Source organism: Lynx canadensis, chromosome B4, assembly GCF_007474595.2.
Source record: "Lynx canadensis isolate LIC74 chromosome B4, mLynCan4.pri.v2, whole genome shotgun sequence".
Lineage (NCBI taxonomy): Eukaryota > Metazoa > Chordata > Mammalia > Carnivora > Felidae > Lynx > Lynx canadensis.
This window is the reverse complement of record NC_044309.1, coordinates 95119012-95131234: the sequence shown is the minus strand read 5'-3', so window position 1 is coordinate 95131234 and position 12223 is coordinate 95119012. Positions and strand designations below refer to the sequence as shown.

General features: G+C 36.7%; 1 protein-coding gene across 1 annotated transcript in view; it reads left to right on the top strand.

Annotated features, from left to right (window-relative positions):
- The window catches only part of TSPAN8 (tetraspanin 8), a 43635-nt gene extending 35982 nt beyond the window's left edge, over positions 1-7653 (top strand). The window contains exon 9 of the mRNA XM_030323230.1: positions 6121-7653. The gene's annotated coding sequence lies outside the window, so the exon portion shown is untranslated. The remainder of the gene's footprint in view (positions 1-6120) is intronic.
- Positions 7654-12223: the final 4570 nt, after the last annotated feature.

Here is a 12223-nt window from a genome sequence, read left to right as displayed (position 1 = left end):
TCTCTCTCTTTCAAAAATAAATAAACATTACAAAAAACTAAAAAACAATTTTTAAAAAACAGAATAAGCTCATACTTTACCTTCATGGCTCCCAGAACTAACCACAATATTCAAAAACATATTAAATTACTTAACAGCTATAAAATAATAAAAGGTAAATGTCATCAAATTGATCATTGATAATGTAGATGGAAATGCTTCTTCCAATTAAGAGAAATGTAGGAATTATATTCGTTATGCTTAAGACTGTACTGTTGCACTAATTTAGATATACACAATTATATAAGATTTTGACAAATGCTTCTCAAATCTGTCCATTTCTCTGCTTCCCTGTTTCTACAATCCTGTGTGATCTTTTTCAATCCTTCTGGATATAGACACAAGTAATAGTCTACTCAACATCCTTTGTTTCTTTGTCTACCTTACTGGTATATCCTGATCTTGTTGGAGTACAATGAACCCAACTAAAATATTTTGTTTCCCATCACCTACTGTGGTGAAACTCCTTTTTTAAAATGTTTATTTATTTTTGAGAGAGAGAGAGAGAGAGAGAGATCGAGAAAGAGAGAGAGAGGGAGAGAATGCACAAATGGGTAAGGGGCAGAGACAGGGGACAGAGGATCCAAAGCAGGCTCTGCACTGACAGCAGAAAGACCAATGTGAGGCTCAAACTCACAAACCATGAGACCATGACCTAAGCTGAAGTCGACGCTTAACCAAGTGAGCCACCCAGGTTGCCCCAAAACTCCTCTTGAACATACTTAACAAACACACGAGCAAAGAACACACATAATTAGTGAGTGTTTCTCATTTTCCACAGTAGTAGGCTGATCCAATTTTTAATTAATCTAACAATATTGTAAGGACATCTTTTAAACGACTGGATTTACTGGATCCAACTTAGAGCATTAAAGTAGAGTTTTATCATATCGATATAATAGACACTGTCTGATGTTCGTAATCTAAACTGAGCAAGAGTCACATAATTTGAACTGTGCACAGTTGAAAAGTGCAACTTCTTCTGTACCCCAGGAAGAATGGCTGTCTTGGGTGATAATGAAAGCCTTTTTCAAACACTTTATCCTTAGAGCTACCTCAGTACTAGACAAACACAGTTAGCTGGCAAAGTAGGATATTGTTCCAAATCATCTCAGAGTCTGTTTCTGGACTCTTCATTTTGTTCTGTCCTTAGATTGATACCATACTGTTGAATGTTATAAGACTTGATATAAAATAGAATAAGCTCTCTCACTTTGTTGTTCTTCATAATTTTTGTGGTTATTCTTTGCCCTTGCTTTTCTGTAGAAATTTAAACATCAGCTTGCCAGTTTACACACACACACACACACACACACACACACACAGACACACGCACACAGAGTCCTACTAGAATTTTTATTGAAATTGTTTTGAATTTATAGCTTAGAATGGGGAAAATTGACAGCTTTACAATATTAAGCCTTTCATCCTTGGTATAGCTATCCATTTATTTAGATTCCCCTTAATTTCTCCTAATAATGTTTTAGAATTTCTCTTGAAATCATATGTAAGTTTAGCAAAGTTGTCGGATTAAGGTCAACACACATGAAATTGTATTTCTACATACCAATGACAAAAGTTACATATTACAAAAATTTTTTAAAAGGTATCATTTATGAAAGAGTCATGAAATGTCAAATACCTAGGAATGAATCTAATAAATAATTGCAAGACTTTTAACAGAAAATTTATAAAACATTATTCAAATAAATTATATAGAAATACAATTTTTGTGTGTTGATCTTGAATCCAGTAACCAGGCTAAACTTACTAATTAATTTTAATAATTTACCCGTAGATTATTTTATTTAAGGATTTTCAATATATATCACTGTGTCATTGGCTCATCACACAGCTTTATTTCTTCCAATACTTACACATTTTTATTCTTTTTTTTTTCACTCTATCTCATTGACTAAAACTTCCAGTGGAATGTTAAACAGAAGTCGTATCTTCCATGGGCGTGCAATGTAGATACACAGGCTTTTTTTTTACACATTCTGAAATTAGGGTTTACTTCTGCTAGCTTTGTAAGTAACCAAAATTATGCTAAAATTCAGCATAGCCCTGGGGACTTACGTAAAGAAAAAACATTTTAAGTGACATTCTCATTTAGATGGTTCGTTAGTCTGAAAGAACAAAGAGATTTGGAGGAAGAACTTGGACCCAGGAAAATAGTAACTACGGCATTGGAGTGGTGACAGGGGCCAGCTCCCCAGACATATATCTTTCCCCAAGGAAGATGGTAACGGGCATTGGACTACAGAGAAACGGTGCTAAACACATTTATTTTTATATTAGCAACATCCACATTTGTCATTAGTGAGCATTCAGCCACGTGGAAAACAGTTTGAGTAGGAACATGAACTTTGCATATATTGCAAAAAAATACAAAAATCTGGATTTAAATCCCAGCTCCATCACTGTAGAACCACAGGCAAACCATCCCTTTGAAGCTCAGTTTCTCACCTGTAGATTGGGGAAAATGGTTCATACTTATTAGGACCATTATGAAAATGAAATGAGATAATATATGTATGCTATTGGTTATATCAAAAACGTATAGTAAATGTTAGTTTTCTGCCCCTTGTTGGCTTGAATTCTTCTTTGTCCGTAGTGTTGTGTATTATTTTCTACATATTAGACTATATTCTTTTATCTTCATCTTTCTCTCTTCCCTGCCTCACCACCACCCCTAAATGCCCACACTGTTCAGGCACATAAGACCCTCGGGGAGGAAGTGAAAAAATGGAAAGCAGACATAGTCTGCTGTGCTTCTAGCTTTTGCATTCAAAAGCTTAAAATTTGAAGGCAGATGTCTTAAATTCATGAGTTCTGGGCTTATTTGCCTTCAGATGTGTTTTGTATTGCTTCACAGTGTTTAAAATATTTTTAATAGCCCCTAGCAGTTAATAATTGGGACACGTAACATAAAAGTCTGGAAGATCTGACACAGCTGGATCTGCAATTTCACAAGGAGGAATTAGCTAGAACACTACAATGCCTGCTCCTTGAGATGGGCTGCTTGAGCTCCAGTCTGGCATCACCACCATGTGCCTGTTTCATTCATCTAAGTAACCTGTCAGTTGTTGTAAGCAGTCCCCACCTGGGGACATTTTATGTATTTGGAGTGTAGACAAATATTTGGGAGAAGCAAGTGGGTGAGATTGTGGCATTGTTGACCCCTCACCATCTTAGAACAGATATCTCCCAGACCCAAACTGTGGGCAAGAGAGAATGAGAGGAGAAATGTGTGAGTGTGCCCGTGTCTGTGTGTGACTCTGTGTGTATATGTGTTTGTGTATGTGTGAACCCAAGTAAGACTTGGCTAAGCACCTGGGGAGGCAGCAAGCCCTCACAGAAGGAAGAACATCACAGCATCTATAGAGTAGGCATGTAAATGTTCCAGTCTCCTGCCCAATTTTGGTACCAAACTAATGGAATAAAGTCTTGTCCTCTACTTCAAGTATGGATTTGTCCCTGAAGTGGCCATGAGAACTGAAATGAGGTCTTTTTCATGGGGCTCTGTGTGCAATTCTGGGGTCTGGTGAGTGATAATCAAGCTGGCTCCTCCAATACCCCCATAATATCTTGGCATTGAAACTTCCAGAAATGTGCTTAGATCGAGTTTCTACCTCTATACACTATATGTCCTTCTCCACTCCTCCCCACAGTGGACACTAACATAAGTTTGGTTACATTTCTTTATATTCATTTCAACGAATTGAGAGTATGGACTTCTATTCTTCTTGACCTCTTTGCCTCCAGGTCACCACAACTTTCTTGAAATCTTGTCTTGTAGCTTCCACAGTCCTACTGCCTGTTTATTCTTCTGCTTCCAACACTGTCATCATCCCTCCAACCCACAGTCAGATACTCGGTGCACTGGCTGCTTTTTCTGTATCTGTTCTATATTCTATTACTTATTGTCTTTCTCCTGGCACCCCTTTCACTTAGGAGTTTCTCAGGCTTCTAGTCTTAGTCTTCTTGTCCTTCCCCTTTCTCTTCCTTGCTGGTCGTAACTATTTCCAAATTTCCAGCAGACTCTCAGGACTTCTAGATCCATAGCCCTCATGAGGACTGCTCTCCCGAGCCCTGAGTTGAATTTTTTAGCTGCCAAATACAGATGGTTTAGACAAATCTGCTTCTCCTTCTGCCTTTTTGCTTTTGGCTATCAGCATTAACCAATACTTGGTCATCCAAGCCAGATGTCTTAGAGTCATCTTCAACACCTCCTGTTTGTTATATCTAATTGGTCACTCCATCTTGACACCTCTACTGTATCTTCCCTCTTCCTCATCCCTAGTCCCAGCCCAGGCATGAGACATCTGCATTTCTCTTCAGTATCATTGTAATAATCTTTTGATGTTTTTTTCTACCTTTGTTTTCTCTTCAAACCTATTCCCCATGGTGCCACAAGAATGATATTTCTAAAATGCAGATGTTACCATGTTACATTACTCTCTCCCAGGTTTAGAATTGACTACAAAACTCTTTTTAAGAACTAATTCCACTTTTCCCTGCTCATCTCCAGACATTCGTCCATAAGCACCTCACAAACCTTCAACTTTCTGTTTTTCTGTTATCCCTTTATATCTTTGCCATGCTGCTCCTTATGTCCGGAATGGCCTTGTTACTTATGTAGTTGGATTCCTTCAAAGTCTGGCTCAAATGTGACCTCCTGAATAAAGTTTTTATGAGTCCATGGGGACCTAATGAATTTTTCCATTCATATGCAGTTTTCCATAGCACATTATATTTAAATATCACTTATTCTAATGTATTATGGCTAGTTTTCTGTTGTCTCCATTTTATTACATGCTTCTGGAGTATTCCTGAGCTCTCTTTTTTTTAATTAAAAGAAGTTTTTTTTGTTTTTTTTTTTTTTTGGTGTTTTTTTTTTTTTTTTTTTTTTTTAAGTTAGAGAGAGAGAAAGAGAGAGAGAGCATGAGCAGGGGAGAGGGGCAGAGGGACAGAGAGGTCTTATGCAGACTCCATGCTCAGTGCAGTTCCTGACACGGGGCTTGATCCTACAACCCTGAGATCACGACCTGAGCCAAAATCAAGTGTCAGATGCTCAACCAACTGAGCCACCCAGGAACCCCATTCCTGAGATCTTGAATTGAATTTGTTCCCCAGACCCTGGTATGGTACCTAGAATATATTAGAGGCTCATAAGTATACATTGTCATTAGTATCACCTGGTCCATTTGAAGAAAGCTATCCATCCTCATTTTATACAGATCTTCCATTGAATATCAATATTTTTATTAAAAATATAACAGCAATAGCTACTATATATAGTACTATTATATATCAGGTGTTGCTGTAAGGAATTTATATATGTTAACTCATTCAATTCTCAAAATGATTCTATTATTAGAATTATTATCTTTATTTAACAAATAAGGAAACTGAGCCACAGAGGCATTAGGTAAGTTGCCAAAAATTAATAGAGCCAGGCTTCAAACCCAGCCACCCTGGCTCCACAGCTCCCATTCTTGAACCACAACACTATAGTGTTTCTCTTGGAGAAAAAGCTAATTTGTTTAAGAAACAGAGTTTTAGGTTTTTTTTCCAGAGTAGCTAAATAACTGAGGGTAATAATTGAATATGAGAGTATATTGACATATTGCCATAAATCCAAATGGATTGGTCTCACCCTTATATTTTGTGCACACCTCCATCACAACCTTTACTACACTATATTTCAAGGCTTTGTTTCCATGTCTGCCTCTTTAATCTGATTATGAACAATTTCAGGCAAAAAAATGTGCCTTTTTAACTTTACGTCCTCACCACACATAGCATAGTATCTCACAGATACTTGTTCAACCAATGTTTATTGAACGAAAGAATAAGAAGGAGTGCTTGCATTTTTAAAGACATTAAAATTGCCATACCATAAATGAAAGTTGACAAGTCCTATGACTTACAACCAATTAACTTGACTGCAGAAATATCTGCAGATTAGAATATCCTGTCCTTTTTAATGAGAGGGGTTTGTTGATTTTCTCCATCTATGAGTGGTGATTAAGAGCTATAGAATCTGTAATCAGATTTGTCTGGGTTTCTTTACAGGGCTGCTGTGAAATTAAATGGGACAATACATGCAAAATATTTTGGACATATGGTACAGTTAGGACTCAGTAGGTGTTAGCAGCTATAATATCATCATTATTATCAGAATAAATAGACAGCGTTGGCATTTAAAAATTTACTTATCAAGTTTTGATTTTGATTATGAAGCTTCTTCGCACTTCAAAGAAAGTTTAAGACCATCAGAGACTTCATCTTCAAAGATTTGAATTTTTAAAACGGATTTTGGCACCAGCTATATTCCACAGAATAATAAATCTTCTCAGAATCTCCTTCCAAGACTGCTATCCAGCAATCATGTTGAGCAGCGAAACCAAAAAGACAGGGAAGGGCTCATGGGCCAGGAACTGAGCTGCATGGAATGACAGACAGCAAATGAAAAGGGATGTAATCCGGGAATCACCTTGATGTTCAACAGCATGCATCAAGCCGAGTGACGAGACAGCTCTTTTGGCATTGCTGGCAAGGTGAGACCCAAATAAGTCATGTCTATTTAATACAATCTGAGCATCAACTGTGGCAAAGCCAAGAGCAATAACTAACCAAGGCGAACACGACATTGCACCTGGATTGTTCTATCTCCAAGAGTAATTTGTGACACTATTTCAAGTGATTCCAATAGAACATGTTGTTCTCTGCAGAAATTATGATTTGGGAAAACAGGTTAGGGTTCATGGCAAATTTTGAGATGGAAATAGGAATGTCATAAACAAGCAAGAAATCATTAATACGTTCATAACTGGAAGCCATAATAACTGGCAATTGGACTTCTTTTTTTTTAATAACACCAAAAATGCTTAATATAGAAACGGGCAAGTCAAGAACACTAAGCCCAATAAGTACTCAGAAACAAAATGAGAATCAAATGTGTATAATGAGCACTAGGATGTGGTGAGTATGTGTTGACTTGGGAAAAGCAGTCTCATGGGTCTGAAAGTTGGAGCCATGGGTTGTAAGTCAGGCTGTGGGCCTGGCTCTGTGTGATGCTGGCTAAACTCCCAATACCTTTTTTATCCTCATTAATTACCCCTCAGTGGTTTAAAATGCTGGACTTTGGAAAGCACTTTCCAAAGATCTAAAGATCTAAAAATCCTTAGATAGAAAGAGCAAGTTTCTGATGGAAGAACCAACTTTCTTTCCTGGGAAGCATCCAGCCATAAAAAGCCTAAAAATATCTTGGACAGCATATATTTGAGCAGAAATTCTATTTTCCCTACTACTCAGATTATTCTCATATGTAGTTATCCTATATCTTTACGGTTAAATGGTAGTAGTGTGTGTCTGGTGAAAGAACTGAGAAATTTCAATTATTCACTTCAGGGGAGCAGGAAAAAAAGGAATGGTATTGGGATTGTGAGGCCTTTAAGCCTCCAAAGAAAAATGGCTATTCATATAAGATTTTCTGAGATCGCTGGATTAAATTGCCACGTTGGACTATCTGTTGTGAAACAAAATGTTGATAACATAATTAAAATTCTTTAAGTAACAGGGTGCCTGGGTGGCTCAGTTGGTTAAGCGTCCAACTCTTGATTTTGGCTCAGGTCATGATCTCACAGTTCATGCGATCGAGCCCTGTGTTGGGCTCTGCACTGACACAGCCAATTCTGCTTGAGATTCTCTCTCTCTCCCTCTCTCTCTCTGCTCCTACCCCATCCATGGCTGTCTCCTTATCTCTTAAAATTAAAAAAAATAAACATTTAAAAAATAATTAAAGAAATAAAATTCCTTACATAACTTATCCTAGGAAAATGAAAGGCCCTACCGTGTACATGAAGAAATTGGCCATATCATGTACAAGATTTACTCAGTAGATCCCAGCTATTTGTCAGCCTTAAGATTAGACACCCCAATTCAGAATCTCAATACCAATGCCTGGGTCCCATTTACAGAGAATTTTATTTATTTATTTATTTATTTATTTATTTATTTTAAAGATCTTTGAATTAATTGGTTATTATAATGTGCAGCTGCAGCTGAGAACCACACCCTTAGAGGAGTCCAGCGAGAATTGGTTCTTGCTCCCCAGTGGCTTTTTCTCTTGTGCTATTGAATTCCACAAATTCTCTCAGGCATGTTCCCTCGGAGTATCTGCACACCACCTACAACAGGATCACCTTGTTGTAATTAAATATTTTTATCAAGTAATTAAATATTTTCCACTCTTGAGCCTGTGTACCAACCTTATAAATTCAACATTGGGCATTCCATGGGTTCCATCTTGGCCCTAACTTCAGAGTGGAATTTGAGGCAGTTGATTCATGCTGCCTTTCTAGAGACTGGCTCTAACAATATATAGCCATTATCTCCCCAGGGTTCTGAAGCATATATTAAACTCAGCAGTCTTGTGTTGAAAGCAGCCAACACTGTTCCTTTTTCCATTGTCTAGCGTGGAATGGTTGTCTTTTCTTTAGACTTGAACCTTTGCTTCAGGTGTGCCTATGGAGTAAGATGCGGCGACCTGCATTCTAAAGCTTCCCCCATCTGGCTCAGGATGGTCTAAAGGCACAAACATACCTTTCCTGAAATTCGAACCGGACCTCTGTACCCCATCCCAGGTCTTACCACCCTGATGCCTCTGCTGAGGCCTGTGTGGTCCAAAGATTTGTGTGAAGCTGCCCACGTGTACAATCCTGGTCTGCAAAACAGCTAATTGCCTGTGGACACAATGGCCAGAAGCAGCAATCACCTGCCAAGGTCAGGCTGAAGCAGTTACACAGTAAAAACCCTCTTGGCATACCAGACTCTATATGAGACTTTATGGAACCACCCAGGGGACATCCCTCCCCACACATTCAAGTCCATGGCCCACGAATCTAAACCCTGTGAGAATCCTCTTGACGTGTTATTCTATTCTTGACGTGTTCTATTCCTAATTTTATTTTTCAGTGTTCAAAGCACATACACCAACAGTTGGATTTGAGGTAACACTCCCCAAATTATAAAATCCTGCCATAGAGTGAGCTACCCAAGAGATATACCAGTTTCCAAAGGGGAAAAAGGAGGAATTAAGCCAAGCAGGCCCAGGTTATAGCAGGCCCTAATTTACCATTAGATGAATCATTCTACCTTTCCCGGGGAAGAGAAGCCTGTGGGATAGCGAAATCTGGGGAAGATATTTTTTAAAAGTATAGTTATACTAGCTTATAAACTGATAGAAAGTTGAATGCGATATGGTTATAAATGAGATATTTATTGGATAGCAGATTTTCTGCTTCAAATCACACCTAAGTAAGATTCTTCTTTGAGACTTATTTTTAAAGAATTATTTGACATTAATTATAGACTCTGAGTAAAATTGAGCAAGGTAACTAATTATGGATATCTTTTATCAACATGGGTTTGGCTTTGATTTTCTATCTTTTTTGTTTTGTTTCAAATTATAAAATTTGAAACATTTAAAACATACAGACAAAAAAAGAACAAAACAGCTTCCCATGACTAAAATGCATTATTTGATCCAGGTCTGTCTCATACAAAAAAGATGTAAATCTTCTGGACACAGCTTAAGTCTTATTTTCCTCTGCCTCGTACAAAGTTTGTCTTCCTTCCTCCCCACAAAGAAAATGTTCTCCCAGAGGTTAATGTTTAAAATTCTCATGTATTTTTTTTTATGCTTTAAATAACCTTGTGATTTGAGTTTTAAAATATTAGATGAATGGTCTCCTGCCCACATCTTTTGGCAATTGACTTAAAAAAAAAATTGAACGTTGTGATACTGAGAGTTGTTCAAAGGGAGTGAATTCATTCTAGAAGATGTAGCATTCCGTGACCCCAGTTTATTCACATACTGAGAAACAGCTCATTCATTTCTGCTGCTTTTGAATTACCAGCGGGCTGTAGTCAGCGTCCATGAGCATATTCATTTCTCCTTGCACATCTATATTACAGTTACTCTAGGGACCATGCCCACTGTGGGGACACATGGGGACACACATCTCCAAACCAACAAACTGCTTTCCGAGATAATCGTCTCATTACTTGTCACACCAACCAACACTGATTGTGTGTTTTGACTGTTGGATGACTATTTCCCTTGGAATTTTATTATTTCATTTGTTTGAGTTTTTTGAGCCCTCAAATGCAGTTGAATCTCTCCAAGATGGTTTGTGTTTGCTTGTACTAGTTGTCTGGGGTGTCTGAGTGAACTGACGTTTTTCAGACCATCTTGGTTCTGAAATTCGGACCATACACGACTGTGAGTGATGACTTTGTTACAAATCCTCAGGGGAGATTTTTGGTTTGTACTTTCACTCAATGGAAAGCTTCCCATAAGTGTAAACTTACTGTATAGTAGGTTTATTTCCTCTTCATTTTGACACAGAGGATAAAAAGGTTTTTGGGTAACCAGTTTTAGGCTTTGTTAGGTATTCATTTTAGCAAAACCCAAGGCTTATCCTCTGTCCTTGCCCCATGCAGCCATCAAAATAAAAGCTCACAGTCTTTAGGACTTGGGGCCAGATTCCCTAGGATGGAAACCTGCTGTGGTACACATTGCATCACAGAATTCTAGCATTCCATCAGTTTTGACCTCTGTGTGCTTGCTTTTTGTTTTGTTTTGTTTTGTTTTGTTTGTTGCCAGCTTAGCAAAGCATTCAAAAAGATTTTTAATATTTACATATTTGCTTAGAAGTTTAACAATTTAATTCAAAATATCTACTCTGTAATGTGCCAGAAACAGAAATCACAGTTAGGTCTTTAATCTACCTGTAATTTATTTTTTGTGTGTAGAAAGTAGAGATAACACATTTTTTTAACCTCCCAAATGAATAGCCAGTTATACCAGCACCATTCAATAATTAAACTGTTCTCTCTCCACTGATTTGTAATGTACCTCTATCACACGCCAAACTCTCATGTAGACATAGATATAGATATGTTCCTAAGTATTCTTTTCCATTCACTTAATTTTCTTATGTAACTTGGTAGAATCTCATTCTGATTTAATTTCTGTATGTTTGTAATTGAAAGATTAGTAAAATGTGAATCCTCCCCTTTAAAATTCTTTCATTAAAATTGTTTTGTCTGGTTTTAGGTTTTAATTCTTCTGTGTGATTTACAGAATGAACTTGACAACTACAACAAGAGAAAATTGTTAAGCTATTGATTGGTCTTGCAGTTAGCTTATAGACTATTTAATATCTTTACAATATTAAATCTTCCCATTTCTCTCTCTCTCTCATCTGTTTTATATCTTTCAATAAAATTCACCAACAAGGCATAATGATTCGAAATGTGTTTGCACATAGATAACAGTGAAAAATTCATCAGGACTTTGAAAATAAATAGACAAACCCACATTCAGAATTGTATACTTTTAGCAAATATTTTTCAGTATTTAACAGAAGAAACTATAAAAAAGTTTATAGAAAACTCAAATTATGTTATTACTTTTATCTTGCCTTAATTGATACTTCTAGAACATTTCATCTAACAACTACAGGATACACATTCTTTTCCAGCACACATGGGACATTTGCCAAAATAGACCATATGATACATAGTAAATATTAATAAATTGTAAAGGGCTGAAATCAGACTGTAAGTTCTCTGACCACAGTGAAATTCAACTAGAAGTCAGTAACAGCAGCAAAGGTCCTAGAAAAATCCCAAATGTTTGGAAATTAAGCCACATACTCATATTTTGAGCAGCATGACCCATATTTTGTTTTAAAAAGAAAGATAGAATTGGAAAGTGTTTTTAATTAAATGAAAATAAAAATATGACATATCAAAATTGCAGGGGTGCAGCTGAAGCAATGCTTTGAGGGACCTTGCATTTTCAAGAAGCTATAAAAAGAGAGCAAATTAAATTCAAAATGCAGAAAGCAAAAAAAGAAAAAAGAAAAAAAACAGAAAAACACTAAAGATGAAAGAAAAAAGCAATGCAATAAAAACCAAATGTTTAATAAATAAAATCAGCAAAGGGAGAAGTTGGTTCTTTGAAAAGATTAATAAATCGATAAAATCAATCAACCCCTAGTAGTATTGACCAAGATAAAATAGAGGCAAAAAATGTCAATATGAAGAATGAAAAAGAAGATACTATTATTGATCCTTCAGATATTAAAAGGATAATAAGAGATGC